Genomic DNA, 20,006 nt, shown 5'->3' on the forward strand with positions numbered 1-20,006 from the left:
AAATGTGTGAGCATACACAGGGCAACCAACACGACAGAAATTAATCTGCTTGGGGGTGAAAAGCGTGGTGAAAAGTTTTTCACAAGTGGTGAAAAACAATGTCATGAAATATTTTGGGTGTGAGGGGAAACGAGAGTGAAGGTGTTATTTTAGCAGGCTTTTTGAATAGGGACAATTGAGATCCAACACAAGCACTTCTTTTTATTTTACCAAGCTGTTACCTGAACTAATTGACAGTTTTGCAGTTGAAAGAGGAACAGCAGATGGACTTTTTAGTCTGGATTTGTTCGTGAAGCAGATGGCAGCTACGGGCTTGGGACAGGGAGGGAGAGCACTGCCCTCTGTCATGCAGCTTCCACAACAGACTGGGAGCCTGCTCTGCTCCCTTCCTAATTTTTGGCAGTTCTTTTTCAAGAAAAAAAAAAATCTTCTGAGCAGGAGATGCATTTCAAAAGGAGAAATAGAGAAGAGAGATGAATGAAAGCTGTTGTGGGTTTTGAATGAAAAGCCACGGGATGAATTCCCATCTGAAATTAATCTTGCCTCTCTCCAATGTTTTAATTGTGAATTGGTGGAAGTTATTTCTTTCTGGAATGGATGCAGAAAAAAAAAAAGAAAGGAGAGAGAAAGGAAAAAAAAAAAAGTGCTTTCCCTTTTTTGTTTATTTCACAATTCTTGAGTCCTGTGTAGCATTAAAAACAATAGCAAGATCAAGATGCTCCTTTGGTCTGAATGTATACAGTTATTTCAGATGTCAAATATTTGAATGTTTTGTGTGTGTACATGCTACCATCCTGACTTCTTGCTTCATGTTAGGAACCTGAAATGTCTACCATTTTATAATTAGAAATGTAAAGAGGGGACAGTGGGTGGGAGGGTCTGTTATTTTTCTAGCAAGATGCTCCTTGTATTTAGTGAACATTAACAATGGTTTTGTACATGTCAAAATACACATTCCATCCATTTCCAGAAGAGAATTATTTTTATTTATAGTTTATAAACCAACCAAAAAAATGTGGTGTCCCTTTTGTACATAGTTCACAAACAGAGCAGAAGTGTTCTGCTTCCCAGTGATGGCTCCAAAACTTTTTCCAGCCAGGTCTCCTCACCCACTGCAGAGGGGACAAGCAGTGGGGTGACAGGGTTGTCACATGTGTGCTGTGTGACAGGGTGGGAGCTGATTTTTGACTGAAATTCTTTTGCTAGTTGGGCAGCCAGCTCCTGCAGGCTCACCATGCTGTGTTTCTTTGGACTGTGGAAACTCTTCTTCATCTCCATGTTGAAAAAAACCCACTTTTTTCCTCCAGACAGCTGCACTGTGGTTTGTGAAACACCTTGTGAATGGCCATGGCAAAATCACAGTGGGATTTGCATAGCAAGTTCTTTTTCTTGTCATTAGGGTTTGTTGGTTTGTTTTTTTTTTTTTGCCCCCTGCTACCTGTGGCTTGCTGCCAAAACAGTGCAGTAGCAGTTTGTGAAGCCAGCCTTTGTTTCTAGCATTATTTCTGTACAGTATTGCAAATACACCTGAAGTCTCTGCTGATATAATATGTACATCTTCCCTTCCAATGCACTTTATCTCTCTTGAAAAATATGGGAGTCAGAGAGCTACCACCTTAAAGGGATTTGCCTGAAAAAGGCACACAATTTTTTTTTTTCCTTCTTGCTTTGTTACATACTGTAAATGCTAAAGAGCATGGACAGTGACTCAGCTGGGGGAAGTACCAAAATGTTGAGGTATTTGGAAGCATTATTCAGTAGTACAACATGACTATTTTTGTTATGTAGAGGATTATAATGTAAATATGTGAGACTGTGTTATTATGTACTAGTAAAATACTGCAACTCTGAAAGTTAAGATGGTGAATTCCAAGGAATTTTATTGCAAGTTTTTTAATAAAACGCATCTGATTACTCTGTGGTACATAGTTTCTAACAGCCTGGGCAAAACTGCCTGTTAAAACTTCCAGATTGTTTCTTTCTGAATTTGACCACTGAAGACTTTGGCATTCACTGGAGGCAGAAGCTGTGGCAGGGAGGGACCCAAGTGACAGCACAGCCACCATGCCACCACTCCAGCCTGTCCCTGCTCTGGTGCTTCTGGTCAGGAAGCAGTGCTTGTCCTGGCTCCATGTGCTGGACATGATGTGTTAAAATAGCTCTAAAAGGTGACAGCTCTGCTGTGCCTTGGGGAATCACAACACCCTTGTGAAGGGGTCATCCAGCTGCTCTTCTCCGGCCCCATCTCCTGCCATCTCCTCATCCCTGAGAGCATCCCTGGGCTCTCCCATCTCCCTGGGAGAGCCCCAGAGGGTGTCCTGCCTACCAGAGGTTTGAGGCACAGTAAAAAAATCTGGCCAAAAGAAATTTAAGAGACTTAAAGAAAGGTTTCCCTGTGGATGCAACAGAAGGCAGAAATCTCTGAAGGAGGGGCAAATCCTGGCTTGAGACACAGCCTTGCAACTGGGGCCCAGCTTGCCCCCCATTCTGGCCCAAGTTTTGTGCTTGCTGGCTGCAGCTGGCAGTGCAGATGCCTCTCCCAGCTGCAGGGGTGTGATGGAGGCAGCAGTGTGCCAGAGGCTGGGGCTCTAACTCAGGTTTCACCCAGGAATTAGGGAGGCAAAAGCCACGGGCCAGATCACATCCAGCTCTTCTAGACCTCTGTGCTCACCCTGCCATCAGGCTTTGTTCTTGCTGTTCATGACAGAGGTGCAGCAACCTTGCTCCAAGCAGAAAAACTGTGTGGGATTTAAATAAACTATATCAACAGTGCCAGGAATTATTTTTTCCCCTTCCAGGTGAACCAGTTGGCAGCCCAGCCTGGAGCCTCTCATCCCACCAGCCCTGCTCCAAGGGTAGAAGCCCTGTGCACCTAAACAAACCCTGGAGGGCCTTCAGAGGCAGACTTTAGGCATTGCTAGGCAGGGAATCTGCTCTCATTCTTCCCCACACATCTCCCTCCTTGCCCACTGCTTTGCTATCACAGAATCACGGAATCACAGAATCATTTGGGTTGGAAGGACCTCTGAAATCATCAAGTCCAACCCTTGCTCCACTCCCGCTGCAGTTCCCAGCCCATGGCACTGAGTGCCACATCCAGGCTCTTTTGAAATATCTCCAGGGATGGAGAATCCACCCCCTCCCTGGGCAGCCCATTCCAATGTCTGATCACCCTCTCTGGAAAAAATTTCTTCCTAATATCCAACCTAAACCTCCCCTGGCACAACTTGAGACCTCTTGTGCCCTCTTGTCTTACTGAGAGCTGCCTGGGAGTTTTTTTATTTTTGTAGTGTATCTGGTGCTGGCTTAATCATGCCCTGATATGCACCCCGAGATCATGAAATGTTAAAAATTAAATCCCAGTGCCAAGGAAACATCTCCTAAACTTCCTTTGCATTTCAGCACTTCTGGCTGCAGCTTTCAGACCAAGGTGGCTTCTGCTGAAATTCCACAGAATCGAGGGGAAATTTCTCTTCAATGTTCTCCGCTTTCATTTAATCGCTGGGCAGGGAAGAAGGGAGGGAGGGAGGGAAGAAAGGAGGGAAGGAGGAAGGGAGCAGGGCGGGTTCTCCTTGGCAGGCAGCTGTGCGCAGTTGCTACGTGCTCTGCAGGCACAACAGAGCCCGGGGTGCTGCGGCTCTGCCCGCCGGGAGGCAGCGGGATCCGGGCAGGCAGCGGGATCCAGGCAGGCAGAGAGCTGCTGGGAATAGCATCGGGGCTATAAATAACCAGGGGAGGGAGGCAATTAATGCCAGGATGCAAGCGCATGCTTTGGGTTTGGGTTACATCACTCTCTGCTGTGTATGGGATTCATTTCGGGCCAAAATACCGAAATAAAGCTGTGCTGCTCTGTTGTTTGGGTTTGGTGGTTTGGTTTATTTTTTTTTTTCTTCCAGAAGGAGTGACCCTCAGACACGTCACAGTCAATGGAGAGGGCTTGGGATTCAAAGGTATTTTATCCAGGTTTGCACTGTGCTACAATTTGTACAACCCAAGGTCCTTTCTGCCCCGTTCACTGCTTTGTGCTGCACACCTGAGGGTGCCCAAAGGAAAGGGTTGCAGTCATCTGTGCCAGGTCTTGGGGAGCCACTCTGGAAAAAAAAAAAACCACCCTGAAAAGGCAATTTGGCAACACAGGGAGGCAGCATCTCAGAGAGAATGAGGACTCCATAGCATAAAAGAAATCTAAAGTGTGGGTGCATTTATCATAGCTAAGGAAATCAGTGCTCAGGGAGGGTGTAACTTGTCACACACATTCCTTAGCCTTGGATCTCCATGCAAACAAGCTGCCAGCAAGCCTTGACAATTCTGGAAGCAGGAACAGTGTTATAACCCTCATGGGCCTGGGCCACCTGCTGCTGCAAGCTATCCCATTGCTTCTTTGGACATCCTGGACATCTGCATCTCAGCAGCTTGGCTGTATGGTCCATCCTCTCTCCTAAGACAGGTTTGCAGAGGGAGGCTGGCAGCATCCCATGGTGGATGAAGCCCAGACAGACATCACCCCTTCTGCTTCAGCTAGGAAGTATGGTAGCTCCTGGCAGAGGGACACAGCAGCCATCTGGGAGTGGTAACTCCTGAGATGTGTTGGCAGAGCCCCAGAACTCATCTGTCAGAGCCCATAGCTCAGATGAAGTTGTCCCTCTGTCCCTGCTTGGGGCAGCTGTGCTGGCACAGACCAGCAGCCTGCATCTGACTCGATGGAGATGGGCACCCACAAAGGAAGAACACCAGGACAGTGGCCCCCCCCCTTCCACATCACTCCTGGCTTTGCAGAGGTGTGGAATAGCCCCGTGGTGTCAATGCTTCCAGGCTGCAGGTATCAGGCTGGTTCAGCTGTGGGACATTGCTCCATGCCTTGGCACATCCTCACTGCCTTCCTCCAGACCCCACTACCCTTTTCCTTTACAGTGGGGGGAACTTCCTCACCAGAGTATGATGGAAAGAGGAGAAGGGAAACAAGCCCCGTGGTGGGGACACAGCCAGGGTATCACCCAGCACTGTGACAGGAAAGACTCCCAGCTCCCAGCAGTTTGGGGATTTACCTGGACAGTGCAAGGGGGGCAGCCCAGCCACCTGCCCTGGGGCTTCCCCAGGGGCCGGGGGTGTCACCCCACCTGCTCTCAGTTATGATGATTGTGAGATTTGGTGCTTTCTGACAAGCCTCAGCTGCTGGAGGCAAAGGAGCAAGGAGTGGGAAGGAGAAAGGGGAAAGGGGAAGGAGGAAAGGGGAGAAAGGAAAGGGGAAAGGGAAGAGGGAAGGGAAGGAAAAGGGAAGAGAAGGGAAGGGGTGCACCTAGATGGCCGAGAGGAAAGCGTTTAGAAAAATGAGTGGTAAAGGGAGATAGATTATCAGTTCTTGGAGGGCAGGGCGGCAGCATCTCGCATCCTTCCCTTCCCTCGCCGCGGCTCTCCAGCAGGAGGCTCCCCCGCCCCGCAGATCCACCCGCAGCCACTGCGGGGCTGTGCGGGGCCACCGGACCCTGACACCCACCCAGAGAAGGCAGACAGCAGTAGATATGACACCTGCCGGAGGGGCAGTCTGTATTTATTGAGTTAAACCGGGGGTATTTATTGCGTTGAATTAGTGTCGGGCACCGCTGGGGACTTTTCCCTCCTTCTGCTCTGAGTCCTGCCCCCCGCACACACCCTGGGGGTCCCCATTGTCTCCCTCAGCTGATGAATCAGACTGAGCCCTAAGAGGCTTCACCCCGAGGCCATAGTATCCGTGAGGAAAAGCCCTCAGGACTCCTGACCCCCCCACAAAAAAAAAAAAACCAAAAACAAAAAAAACGAGGGCTAAAGCCCCTCGAGATTTGGGGAGTGAGTGAGGCAGCACATGCTGGAGCATCACAGGACTTTGTGGGGTGAGGACCAAGGGTCACTTAGCCAAAAGGCTGCAGTTATCCTTTGGCAGCCACTTGGAGAGGTTGCCCTTTTCACCTCTGATTTGCAGGAAAGCCCAGGAAACCTGTGAATGCTGCTGGGTTTGTGCTTGCTGCCCCAATACCCAGTGGGTTTGATGGAGGGGAGAGAGCAGGACTCTGCTCTTTACCTGACCCAGTTCATGGTCAGGTAAAATCAAGTGAAGCCCAGCAAGGACATTTGCTGGTGGTGTCTTTTGCAGCAGGACAGGGACAAGAGGTGGGCTGGAGACCAGTGCTGCAGCCCCTACCACAGCCCAACCCCCTGGGTGAAGGATTTGGCACATTGTACACTGAATTTGTGCCATCTGTGTGGGTCAAGGAAGTCACAGAAGTTGGATTTCAGCTAAAGGAGTGGTTTTAAAGCAAATCAGTTGAACTTCTGTTTGTGCATGCACTTACACCGTTTAAAACCCAGTTATTTTTGGCACAGATCTGTAGATTTGGCCATCGATCAGTCTGTGGAGAAATGGGCCAGGGCATGAATTGCCAGAATTGCCCTCTGTGGGCAATTGCACTTGAATGGGAGTGGAAGTTCAGGGGAGGGGAAAAAAAATCCCAAATTGGAGCGTGTTGCCCACTGTAGGGTGTTGAGTCTCCTATCCTATTCCACCCCACCATGAGAACCCCTGGGAACAGACAAAACTCAACCAAAACCCAGGTCTGCTTCAGTACCATTCATCACCTCAGCCAACACCCTCACCTATCTGGGCTTCCCAGCTGTGAGGTACAACACAAATTGGTGTAATTCAAGGTAATTCAAGGTGTGAATTTCTTCATATCCCCCCCACACCTCCCCTAAGGTGAGCTGCAGAGGGATGCTGGGTGGCAGCTTTCTTTTTTCCACGGTGGTGCCAGGGAACAGGGAGGTTGTTCCCACTCAGACAGCTCCAGGGGAGCCTTGGGTGAGTTTTACCTTCAGCCTGGCTTGGGTGTGAGAGTTAAAAAATACCAAGGAGTGATGAGGAGAATGACACAAAGGTGTGTTGCTACAGTGCTGCTTTGATAAGGGTGGTGTTTTTAAAATAATTATCCTAAGGGACAGCAGACAAGGGGATTTTCTTATGGAAAATTGACCCTGACTTTCCAGGATCATTAGTGCCAGGGGGAAAAAACCTTCTCTGTTTGCTGACTTTCAAAAAGTCCTAAATACAAGCAGCTGGATGGATGTGATGACTCCTTAGCAATGACCCACCTGGATCATTCCTGCTGAGCCAGGTGTGTGGGAGGGGAAGAGCTCCGAGGAGATGCCCCTCACATGTGGGGGTGGGTGGTATAAAGCAAATCCTCCTGGACCTACAAAAGGAAAACACACAAGCAGCATTTTTTTTTTTGCTTGCTGTGCCCGAGGGACTTTCTTTGCTCTCTTGTTTGGGGAGAAAGAAGGGCTTGCAGCAATGCTGAGGAGGTGTGATTCAGAGTGTGAAGAAAGGACTTGCCTTTATTTTGACTGGTAAGATAATGTATTTTTTTACCCCAAAGCTGATTGTCCCTTTCTGAAGGGGTTTGTCCAGCTTGTGCTCTAAAAATCTTCTTGAGTGCACCCCATGTGGTGCTGCCAGGGACCCTTCACTTGGGTTTGTCAGGCACCCTGTGTAAAAAGGAAACATTTTTAAATTTTTCCCCAAAATAACTTGGGGTGGGAGACTACTCCTGATGGCCTTGTCAGGGTGGGGAGGGAACATTACTCTGAGCTGGAGCCCTGCACAGGAGGGTTCTGGGGGGGTCAGCAGGCAGTAAGGAAGCCCGTGGGTGCTTCTGGTCCCACTTCTGCTAAGCCTGATGATTTCTCCCAAGCTCTCCTTCTTACTGAGAGGAAGGTATCCACCTCTGGAGATGGTGAGGCTGATTTCCACAGCAGAATTCTCCATTCAGGAGAGGACATTGATGTCTTTAATGCTCTTGGGAGCAATGTTCTGCTAGAGCTGTGGGAGGGCTGGGTGGGCAGGGATGAGAGCCCTAATATTGCATTTCCCAGCTGGGGTCTGTAGGGCCCCTGACAATCCTTGCATAGGATGGGCTTCATCTGGGCAAATTGCTGATGGAGGGATGAGAGAAGTGCCTGGGTGCTTCATCCAGTGAAGGACACAGAGCAGCAAAGCACCCTCTGGGTGTAGGGAGGGGGGACAGATTTATTGCTCGAGTGCCATCCACACATTTTGTGGGCAGCCAGATTCCATCAATGGCAAAGCAGCTTCACTCTGACCACCCCAGAGCTTCTCTCTCCTGTGCTGAATCTGATAATCATCTGCAGTGGTGAGATCATCTCCCTTGAGACAAAACCTTGCCAGCAAAGGAGCAAAGCTGTGCTACTGAATTTCCCTCCTCAGACATCTGTGATGTTAAATGGAGCAGCTCAGAGATGCATTCAGCTCACAGACATGTGCAGTCTGACTCCTCACGTGTGACATTCCATACAAATTGCACAGGGACTGTAAAAATGAATTTGACTTTCTGGCAGAAAAGCATCAGCTTGCTTTGCTTTGCCCTTGATCGTACTGCCAGAAAGCTTCCTGAATATTGTTACTCTTGCTGGTGTTAGAAAATATTATCTGTGTTGTTTATTCTCTATCATGGATGGAAACTGAGATTTCTCCTGTCTTTTGGTTTATGTAACACTTGCTTGTAGCCAGGGAACCAAATGTTTTTGCTTTAAATATTTCAGTGTAAACATGGTCATCATTGCTGTTGCTTTCTCCTTCTTAAGGACTGGGATCCCCTGACAATGAGCAGGGGGTGCAGAAGTGGCAGATACCCCAAGGACCTGATTGATAGCTTGGTTTAAGTTATTTAAAGCTCAAACAGCATCCATGCTTCCATTTTATCCCTTTCAAAAAGAGGTGACGTTGCTGACCCTCCCTTTCATTTAAAAAAAAAAAAAAAAAAAAAAAAAAAAAGGGAAGAAGAACGTCTCCAGTGTGTCATGTTAAAATACTCCATTTTTTAATTAAGATCTGCACTTACTGCTTGGGACATCTTGGTGGAAGGATGCTGAGAGCTGGATTTATTTTTTTTTTTAGCCTGGAACATTGGTCAGATCCAGTTTGCTGTTTCAACCCCACAGGCATTGATGACACTGACTGGGGCTCCTGTTCCTCAGGTTATGTTCATGTTTCCTGCAGCACCCACTCCTGAAGAGGTCCTCATGCTCAGGGGCATTTCCCCTCCTTCCTTCCATTTTCTTCCTTTTTCTCCATGTTTTTGGGGTTTTGGGGGCTTTTTTTGTTTGTTTTTTGGGATTTTGGGTTTTTTGGGTTTTTTTTGTTTGGTTTTTTTTGGGGGGGGGATTTTGTTTTTTTGGGGGGGATTTGGGGTTTTTGGGGGGAATTTGGGGTTTGGTTTTGGGTTTTTGGGGGGTTTTTTGGGTATGTTTTTGGGTTTTTTTGGTTGTTGTTTTTTTGGGGGGGTTTGGGTTTTTTGGGAGGGGGTGTTTTTGGGGTGGTTTTTTGGATTTGTTTTGGTTTTGGGGGTCTTTGGTTTTTTGGGAGCTTTGTCCTTTGATTGTAATGACTTTGAGCTTGTTACATGGCAAAAATCTGTCACATGCAAACAGCTGTAAAATGAGTTGCACCTCAAAGAAATGCCTTCCAAAACTAGCTACAAAGGGGCAGGATGTTCAGAAAAATCTGATGTATGCACTGGCTTTTTTGAGGTAGCCCAGCCTGCAAAGCACTTGGATCACATTTGCAAGGATCTCTGGGGTGTTTCTAGGGGGGGGGGGGGGGGAGTGTTCATGGGGAAGTTGGGAAAAGGAAATTATGAAAGGAGGAAGCTGCCTGGCTTCTGCTTGGTGCCACTGAGGGGCAGAGCTGGGATTGGGGCTGGCAGAGCAGGAATTGCTGTCCTAGGTTCTTGGGGATGCCCAAAGTCTCTGGGGCTGCCACATGGAATATTTCATCCTTTTCCCCATTTCCCAGCCCAAGGGAAAATGCCCTCTGCCAGCCAAGCTCCTGCTGCTGATGCCCAGCAGTGTATGGGAAGCCAGGTAAAAGCTCCATCCATAGCAGCCCTTTAGGGCATGTCAGCCATCCCAAAGCCTTTTCCTTTGCAGGGAGCAATCCCTTGGAAGCATTTTGGGCAGTACATGGATGGGGAAGGCAGGAATCCTCCCCACAGGGGTGTCCTAAGGTATTCTGGCCAGGAGCTAGCAGCAAATTGCTGGTAAAGGGCAGTGTAGTTCCTTTGATGTATTTTATAGTCAATTTTACTTTTTTTTCCTTTCAGTGCAGGTTTTCAGGTGTTGATATTCTGGTCACAGAGGAGGAGCTATTTTCTCCATCAATACCTTTTTGTGCTGGCTGTGTTGATGTAACCCTGGCCTTGTTTTTGCTCATCCCAAAACTGGCAGAGGAAAAGGTGGCTCTTGACCTTTGGGGGATATATGAATGAGTTCAAAGTATGGCATGTGTGGGTCTTGTTTGGGATCATTTTTTTTCCACAGGAAAGCTTTGCCATATCTTTAGAGTTTGCACATAGAGGTGTTGAGACCCAGCAGGCACCTTCCTCTCAGTGATGCTCATCATCCCCCTTCACTCAGCATCTGCTGTCTGCATGCTCAGAGCATCCTGAACCCAGGGTTCTGGGCAATGTGATGGTGACTTTTGCCCTCCAGGGATACCATCCAGAACCTGCATTGTCAAGGTGTTCACACTTGGTGTATCAGGAGGGCTGTGCCTCTTGCAGAGTGTCTCTGGGAAGTGCTGTGGGTAAGGGAGCCAGGGCTGCCTGCTGAGCTGGCTGCTTGCTGGGGCTGGAATTCCCACTGGGATTCATGGCAGCTGGTGTTCAGTCCTGTGTCTGCACTGCTTTGGGCACTTTTATTCACTCCTCAGAAAACTGATCTGGCCATAAGAAGCACCCAGAGAGCCATAAATGTGTAATGGATGCCAAGCACTTTGTGCCCCCGTTAATGATGAATATCAAAATGTGTTGCTTGGTTTGTAGAGGAAGCTGAAGGGCTGTGTAAAACACCTCTGTAGAAGACAGTCACGTTGTTGTTTGCTCCCACATGAGGGAAGGGCATGAAAGATGGGAAACCTAAAAGCAGGGAAAAGAAACACCATAATGCAACATCCTATTGATCTGAGCAGCTCGCTGCTGCTTAAGATAACAGTGCCACGAGTAACATTTCTACTTGTACTAACTGGAATGAGATGAATTAAAGGATGAAAACAAACCCAAATACAAGCTCCTGAGGCTTAACATTTTAAACTGCTTGCTTGTTGTCTGGTGAGGTCCAGAAAAAAGTCTTTGTCATCTGTGCCTGTTACTGCAGTGCCCATTCAGAGATGCTATCAATGTTTTATGCCTTGCTCTGGAGTTGCTCACAGCATTTCCTTGGGAAGGCTGAGTGCCAAGGCCCTTGGCTGAGAGAAATTGATGTTTCTATTTCACTGACTTGGGATTCAGGCAGCCCCTGGCTCTGCCCCCCAGCCCAGCACTCATAGGGATCAATTGCATGCAATGAAATGAGATGATGCCCAAGAAACAGGGTATGAAATGAACAAAAAAATGCTGCTTCTCCTAGGGAGAAAAACCCCAGAGTGGCATCTGGAAGCAAGCAGGGGAGCAGACACTTGAGACCTGGGTAGCACAAGGCAGCAGGGAGGGAAAGGTGTGTGGGAAGGCACCAGGAGGGATGGAGTTTTGAGCAGCTCCTCTCCTGCCAGTGCCTCTGCCCCCTGATGGGGTGGGATGGCTGCAGAGGGCTGGCAGCTGCCTGGGCACATACAGGTGACACCCATGTGCAGCCATGGAACTAAGGAAATGATTAGTTTTAATCATGGTGTGTTACAGAGCTGCAGCTGAAAGTTGTTTTTTTTTTTAATTTCAAGACCTAGTTAACACATTGCTGTAATAACTCATCCAGCAACCCCAGCTGATGGATATTAGGAGGCTGGAGGGGTGTGAGAGGGGGGGGGACAGGTGATAGGAAAGAGACAGCTCAAGCTTTCTCTCCTTCTGTGGGTAATTTAATGGATTAGCATTGCAAATGCCACTCCAGGAGATTGTGTTTCTTTTTTTTAGAGCACAGAGAGGGTCAGGCTCTGCAAGAGCTGGGGGGTGGGCTCCTGGCCTCACTGCCCCATGGAGCTTCCTGGCAACCCATGTCCAATCTGGATATAGGGAACTGCTGTGTGCTTGCCCTCAGGTCAAATGCATACTTGAGAGCATTTGTGGCAAGAAATAGCTAACTCCTGAAGGTTTTTTTCTTGCTGGTACACAGCCAGGGTGTCCATTGCACTTCAGACCAAATCTAGTTTCTGCTATCAAAAAGAATAAAATAATTAAGAAAAATAAAATTAAAACCCCAAAGCAAACAGCCCTAGGAACTGCAGATTTGATTCTTGGAAAGCTTAGGCTGCTTTTGACTTTCATTAAAGCTGATCAATGAGGTCTCAGATTGCATCATCCTTTCATGGAATAGCTTATCCTGCACTGATGTGCTGCTCCAACAGGCAGGGCTCAGACACCACACAGGGATTTAAACACAGGCAAACTGGATCCTCATCAGACCTCTCTGAAGTGATGCATAACAAAGCCATGCATGGGAACAAGGCAGTTCACAAAATACTATTTCTTCCCCCCCATCCCAATCCCAGTCAGTCCTGTATCCTTGGACTCTCCCCTAGTCACTAACTGGGTCTGTGGACTTCTCTTCCTTGTAGGGAAGCCAGGTGAGAGCAAAGAGTCAAAAAATGGACTTCATACAGGCAGGGCAGCAGGAGCTTCAATTACTGATGGAACTTGATGTAAAAAAAATCCTTGAAGTTTCTCTTCTGGGTTTTCATCCAGGAGCTGGCACTCACAAGGCTCCAGAATTGTTTCCACCAGCCCAATAATGTGTGATGAAAATGTTCCTATGAGAGCCAGGTAAGAGGATTTCCCTCCCAGTTCCAGTATCCCACTAGGTTGTCAGAACACCTTGCTCCCCAGGTTTACCTGGGATTCTGAAGTCTGCCCCAAAGGGAGGTATCCAAAAGCCTTTCCCTGCTCTGCCTGCCTTTCCCTCTTTTCAGCACAGCCTTGAATGAGGCTCCTGTATCAGGCCACAGGGATTTTGCAGGCTCTGTAGTGCAGTGTCTGAGTCATACTCTAAAAATAGCTGGAAAAATGTCAGCCCAGCCAAAGTCACAGGCTGATTAACAATGAAGTTTCATGATTCCAGCTACCCCAGGTACACTCCTGAACTTAACTATATATATGAGCTGCTTGCTTTTTTTTTTTTTTTCCTTTAGAAAAATTAAAGGGACTTCATATTTAAGGAAAAAAAAAATTAGAGGCAATGCAGAAACTGCTTTCCCTACCCTCACCAGAAAGGTATGTGCCTAGCACAGGGATTAGGGAGCAAAGGACTAGAGGGACTGTCCAGATGGAAGTGTGGCAAGTCCCTTCCAGCAAGAGATACAAGAAGAAAAAAAAAAAAAAAAACTGGAAAGGCTTGAACCAAGCAGCTTCTTGTTCCTCCTGAGCTCCCTGCCTCACACCCTTTAAATTTAAGGTCACTGACACATGGAGGAACCACAAGCTTGTCAGCTTTCTGAGCCAAACCAGCATTGCCTCCAAGGCTGATGCTCAGGATGCAAAACTGTGGGGATGTGAAACTTCCTTTGCCAGGTCAAGGTTTGCATTCCTTGCAGAGGAATCCTGACCCTCCTCCAAAAGCACCTTCCTGCCCCACTAAAAGCTTTGTGTGCCCCAGTGAGGGAAGGGACCAGAGCTTGGCTCTATTCTGGGATTTTAAATCTGTGCCACAGTGCACATAGGAGAGAATATTTTCATGCTGAGTGACCTCCCTTTCCCATCTCCTATCCAGGCCTGGCTGCTACTGGAGATTAAAGAGCAGTGAGAGAACAGCCATATGCTTCCCAAAAAGGATGCAGAGACTGGGGGGATGGGGTGACTGCTTTATGCACTCTGAAATCCAGATCCTGTGGAGCAACAGCAAGGCTGGTGATCTGGATCAAGCAGTTCAAGTGTGGAAGTGACCTGCCTGGTATGGAATTATTAGAAAGAGATTTAAATGTACAAAGGGATGAAATGTTGAAATCTTTCACTGCTGGCCACTGAAATCTATGCAATGTAAAAGAAACTATTTCTGGCAAGGAAATTGCAAATAAGTATTTTTCCATCATCCCTGAGCTGTAGTAGATGCATTTTTATTAGTGGAATAAATGCAAATTAGCAATAATGTTCCCCTGATCTGGCAGCCCTTCTTCTTGCACTGAGGACAATGGAGGCCCAGCAGATAATGAGGTGGTAGGAAAGGTCTCTTCCTTCTTAATAACTGAAGAATAATTTTTGATGCTATCTTGCTGTAGTAATATGCTCTCACTATCAGTCTTCCCCTGCACTGGAACCCCATCTGTCATCCCTCATAAATAACTTGAGAGAGTGATTTGTTAAGCAGGCAGTGGAGCTTAATCAAATAAATATGGCATGGATAAAAAATGGGAGGGAGGAAGGGGGAAAGAAAATCTCCTCCATCATGGGCCTTGCTATTCTGGCTTTTTCCAGGCCCCCTCCAGCTGAACGTGTGGGTGAACATCTGGAAAGAAACCTGTGGGCACCCCTGGCTGCCCAGGCTGTCAGCATAAAGGGAGACTGGACAAGGTGGGATGTGTGGAAACAAAATACCAAGTCATTAAATAGAGACCCTGATAGCCTGGAGACATCTCTGAAACATCCTGAGTCTATTGATGTGGTGATTTGAACCAGGTAAAAACCACTTTTGTCTTCCCTGGGCTGTCACTCCAGTTTCACCCTGGTCTGGGGCTGTTGAGCAAGGATTCAGGAACAGCGTGGCCAGCAGGTCCAGGGAAGGGATTCTGCCCCTGTGCTCAGCCCTGGGGAGGCCACAGCTTGAGTCCTGTGTCCAGTTCTGGGCCCCTCAGCTCAGGAAGGAGATTGAGGTGCTGGAGCAGGTCCAGAGAAGAGCAAGGAGGCTGTGAAGGGATCCAGCACAAGTCCTGTGAGGAAGGGCTGAGGGAGCTGGGGGTGTTGAGGCTGGAGAAGAGGAGGCTCAGGGGAGACCTCATCACTCTCTCCAACTCCCTGGAAGGAGGTTGGAGCCAGGGGGGGGTTGGGCTCTTTTCCCAGGCAACTCTCAGCAAGACAAGAGGGCACAAGAGGTCTCAAGTTGTGCCAGGGGAGGTTTAGGTTGGACATTAGAAAGAATTTCTTTACAGAGAGGGTGATCAGACATTGGAATGGGCTGCCCAGGGAAGGGGTGGATTCTCCATCCCTGGAGATATTTCAAAAGAGCCTGGATGTGGCACTCAGTGCCATGGGCTGGGAACTGCAGCGGGAGTGGATCAAGGGTTGGACTTGATGATCTCTGAGGTCCCTTCCAACCCAGCCAATTCTATGATTCTGTGATTGGCAATTGATGGAAAATCCCTAAGCCTCCAAACCATCCATGTTGCCTCATTCATTAACTAAGATGCAGCCACCATAGTATCAATTGAAAAAAAAAATCATAATAGCAAAAATTTTTAATTTTGTCCTTCCACAAAGCACAGGTCTACATGTGGGAGTTAAGGTAGGTTGGGGGAGGTTGTGGATTTATACTGTGATATTTGTACCTAGATGATTCCCTGGACCTTAAGCTTATTCTGGAGAAAAAAGAAAAAAGGAGAGATCCTTAATCCAGATCAGTATAATCCACTTTCAGATTTATGGTCAATGGAAACAAAATTATTCTTAAATGTGTTAAAATATGGAGTTATTTTGGAATTATTACATAGGCTATTGGTTACATTGCAGTTTTGTTCTTTGAACAGTTTACCCAGATCCCACTGATTTGATTTCCTTTCCCCTACTTATTTTTTTCCTTCAAAAATTGCTTTGATACTCAGCTACTGAAGAGCACACAGAAAATGCTGGGAGACAGAGAGTTGGCAGCCAGCCCCTGAAAATCTCACCAGGTCAGAACAGCATCTCTGTAGCACTGCTTTTTTCCTGCTTTTTTGAAACTACTACTGTCACTTTACTGTCTTAAGGCAAAAAAAATCATTTTTGTGTCTTCCCAACAAAAAAGAGACAAGTTTTTAAAGAAATTGTAGATCATCACCTATTGCAGGACATCACTGATGAAGGTGATGGTAATCCATGGATCCCTCCAGTGCTGTTCTTGCCCTGGTTTGTGTTTGATATCTGAAGATGTGAGAAGTTCACTTTATATTTTGGGGGACACTCACTTGAGGCTCTCACAGGCTTGAACCAAGGGTTTCAGATACTTTTGCAGGTTAAATTCTAAAGCAGGGGGGAAGTCATGTTCAAGAGAGGGCATTTGGTGTTACAGACAGTTCAGCTGTTGAAACTTGGAGGGCTGGCTCCAAAAGGCATTCTCAACTACATTATTTTTACAAAAACAGTCAGAATGAGAATAAAACATAATAAAAATGTATATGAGCAAGGAAGCCTGTGACTGCTTTGCTGATTCATGCATGCAGCAAGACCTTCAGTTTCCCAAAATCCCTGTGTTTGTGTCAGCCTGGCTTTATCTCCTGTAGCAATTTTTTTCTGTCTCAGAAGTGTACTTCCCTTTTTTTTTCCCTGGATTCCTCAAAGGGGGAGGGGAATCCATGTCTGATCAAGACACACATGACTTTCCAGTCTCTGAAAAGCAGTGTCTGTTCTTGCCTTCAGAGCCATTACACTTCAGCTCCTCAGAGCAAACCACAAAACAAGCAATGAAGCAATCCAGAGAATAAATTTTCCTGGCTGCTTCTCTCTCAGATTTCAACTGACTTCTGAGATATTTTCAATGTATGTATTTCAAAATATGTTAGGACTGCAACTGCTTTACAGGCTGTTTCATGTAAAGTGAATCAATCTTTTTTTTCTTCAGTAATTTTCAACCCAAAGTTGCCTGACTGACTTCCTTGCTTTCCTCCAACAGGTTTTTTTGTGGCTTAGAGGAATATCACATCCCTGCCTAGATAAGCTGTTGGGAAAAACTGAGTTCTGAGAGGATAAATGTTTTTCCTAAATTACTTGCTGCAAAATTTTGGAGATGGAGTTCTTGAGCTTCCATCCCACTCACCAAACCTGAGGGATGCAGTGACACAGATTTGATCCTCCAGGTTATCCACCCCTTCTAGTGAAAGGATTACATCAGCTTCTGTGGAGAAAAAAAAATATTCCAGAGGTCATCAGGTATTTCATTGGTGTTTGGCAGCTTCTGGAAGGGGACAACACCAAAGCTGTCAGCCCAGGTTTACAAAGCTGTTAATTATGTATATTATATGCATACACATTACAATATAGAATTAAATATACAAAGTAATTTTACATAGTATTTAAATATTTAAATATATATTTAATATATTTAATATATATAAATTTAAATATATTTAAATGTTGTATATTTATAAATATACAAACAAAGAGTTTATGGCTGGGGGACCCTTACAATCTCAGAGTTATTTCAGAGTTTTTAACTGGTAAGGATGTTCACTTGTTAAAAGACTGGGCTGTTGTTTATAGAAAATGGTTTTTTTGTACCTAAACTTGTTTCAATCCTGAAATTGGTTTAAGGTAGATTCTGAGTTGTTTAGAAAGGAGTTTTATCTTTCTGTACATTTGTGTACTTATGGACTGTTCTGTATAATTCATAGCTGGTATTTTATGGGACAGTGTTTAAAAAAAAAAAAAAATTTAAGCTTGGCATGGCTGAAAACTAAGTAATGCCTCTGGTGCTCTAGATGTTGTGAAACAATTCCTGACTTAGTTATGCCTAGAATCAAAATCATGAAACTTGTTTCACATTTCACAGGTTATGTGCCACTAACAACTGCTTTCAGGATGCTGGGTTAAAAAAAAAAAAGGCTACAGAAGCAGCCTTTGTGCTGTAATAGAGCACATAATGCTACTTTAAATGTTTAGATTCTTGAAAAATTATTTTGAAAGAATCTTTAATTTATTTTTTTTTTTACATGACAAGTTAGAGATTTCAGGAAAACAGCCAATGGTGTGCACAGTGATATAGTCACTAGCTGCAAGATAATGACTTTTCTTCATGAGGCTCTTAAGTAAAATCTTCCACTCTCAATCTCAGGTATTGGCATGTTTTATTTCCTGCCTTTATCATTGCTGTTGTAATCTTTCTTTTTTTTTTTTTTTTTTGGCCTGTTAACTTTTTTTTTCTCTTTTCTTTCCAGCTCTATTTTTTTCCCTCCTGGTATGAAAACCTTCCTGCAGTGGCTCCTTTAATTCTTTTTTCAGCTGGTGTCTCATCACAGTGATGAGACACACTTTTTTTTCCCTTTTCTTTTTTTTTTCCCCTTTTCTTTTTTTTTTTTCCCCTTTTCTTTTTTTTTTTTCCCTTTTCTTTTTTTTTTTTCCCTTTTCTTTTTTTTTCCCCTTCTCTCTTTTTTCCCCTTCTCTCTTTTTTCCCCTTCTCTCTTTTTTCCCCTTCTCTCTTTTTCCCCCTTCTCTCTTTTTCCCCCTTCTCTCTTTTTCCCCCTTCTCTCTTTTTCCCCCTTCTCTCTTTTTCCCCCTTCTCTCTTTTTTCCCCTTCTCTCTTTTTTCCCCTTCTCTCTTTTTTCCCCTTCTCTCTTTTTTCCCCTTCTCTCTTTTTTCCCCTTCTCTCTTTTTTCCCCCTTCTCTCTTTTTTCCCCTTCTCTCTTTTTTCCCCTTCTCTCTTTTTTCCCCTTCTCTCTTTTTTCCCCTTCTCTCTTTTTTCCCCTTCTCTCTTTTTACCCTTCTCTCTTTTTTCCCCTTCTCTCTTTTTTCCCCTTCTCTCTTTTTTCCCCTTCTCTCTTTTTTCCCCTTCTCTCTTTTTTCCCCTTCTCTCTTTTTCCCCCTTCTCTCTTTTTCCCCCTTCTCTCTTTTTTTTCCCCCTTGAGCTCTCATCCAATCTATTTTCCTCTCCCACTTCCCCTGAATGACCACTCCTTCTGCTTTTGAATTATTTATCTTCTCCATCTCACTGCACATTTATCAATCTTGGTGGGTTGGTTTCCTTTCCCCTTCTTCCCCTTAGCCAGCATCTCCAATGCTTTGCTGATCTCTGAGAAAAGTTTTCTGGAGCCCCCAGACTACTGGTGAGAAAAGCACGAGAATAAATATCTGTAAATTCTGTTTAACTCTGTAAAATATTCAATATACAAAGGACTGAATGGGCAGGCCAGCACTTTGGCTTTTCCCTTACTTTCCATGGCTTGAATGTAGGTTCATTCCTCATCTTTGGAATTTTGCTTCCCTAAATAACTTCAAATTAAATGAGCACTCTCTTCTAGCATAACAGATAACAAAATCAAAAAGCAAAGGAATGGCATTGGAGGGTAAACAAAACTTATTCTGATTTTAAGGATAAACAAACCTAACCAGTCTATGGATGAGCAAAGTTAATTAAGTCGTATACTTAATATTGTATTTAAATTCAAGTACTTAACATAAGTATGTAATTAGGATGTTTTGGAGTAAGTAATTAGTGAGCATTACACCCTTACAGTCAAGTCCACAATCCAAGAAAACTTATGTTGTGCCTCAAGAAATCTTTCATTTCCACCTGGCACAAGGTAATTACAAGAACATGTAAAGCAAATACCAAAATCTTTAAAAGAAACCTCATTCCTTGCAGGTGTTTTTCTTCAGACTGTGGTGCTGGAGAAGCAGTGGCAAGAAAGGAGCTTGCTGAGCTGGTTCCGTGACATCTCTCTGACTCCTGGAGGTGCTTACAGGAAGGTGCAAGGTGAAGTTGGATCACAGCATCTGAGAGAAAAGTGCTGCTAATTAGCTGTAGCCTGCCTTTTCTCTTTTATTGCTTCTTTCTTTTTTTTTCCCCTTTTCTCTTTTTTCCCCTTTTCTCTTTTTTCCCCTTTTCTCTTTTTTCCCCTTTTCTCTTTTTTCCCCTTTTCTCTTTTTTCCCCTTTTCTCTTTTTCCCCTTTTCTCTTTTTTCCCCTTTTCTCTTTTTTCCCCTTTTCTCTTTTTTTCCCTTTTCTCTTTTCCCCCCTTTTCTCTCTTTTCCCCCCTTTTCCTCTCTTTTCCCCCTTTTCTCTCTTTTCCCCCCTTTTCTCTCTTTTCCCCCCTTTTCTCTCTTTTCCCCCCTTTTCTCTCTTTTCCCCCCTTTTCTA

At 45.5% G+C, this 20,006-nt stretch overlaps 1 long non-coding RNA gene across 1 annotated transcript; it reads left to right on the forward strand.

The window, feature by feature from the left end:
* Positions 1-13,759: 13,759 nt before the first annotated feature.
* Positions 13,760-18,168, forward strand: LOC139800242 (uncharacterized). The gene is made up of 3 exons (XR_011727673.1): positions 13,760-13,900; positions 14,442-14,642; positions 18,089-18,168. It is a non-coding gene; the product is annotated as an uncharacterized lncRNA (long non-coding RNA).
* Positions 18,169-20,006: the final 1,838 nt, after the last annotated feature.

This window comes from Heliangelus exortis, chromosome 10 (genome assembly GCF_036169615.1).
Source record: "Heliangelus exortis chromosome 10, bHelExo1.hap1, whole genome shotgun sequence".
Classification (NCBI taxonomy): domain Eukaryota; kingdom Metazoa; phylum Chordata; class Aves; order Apodiformes; family Trochilidae; genus Heliangelus; species Heliangelus exortis.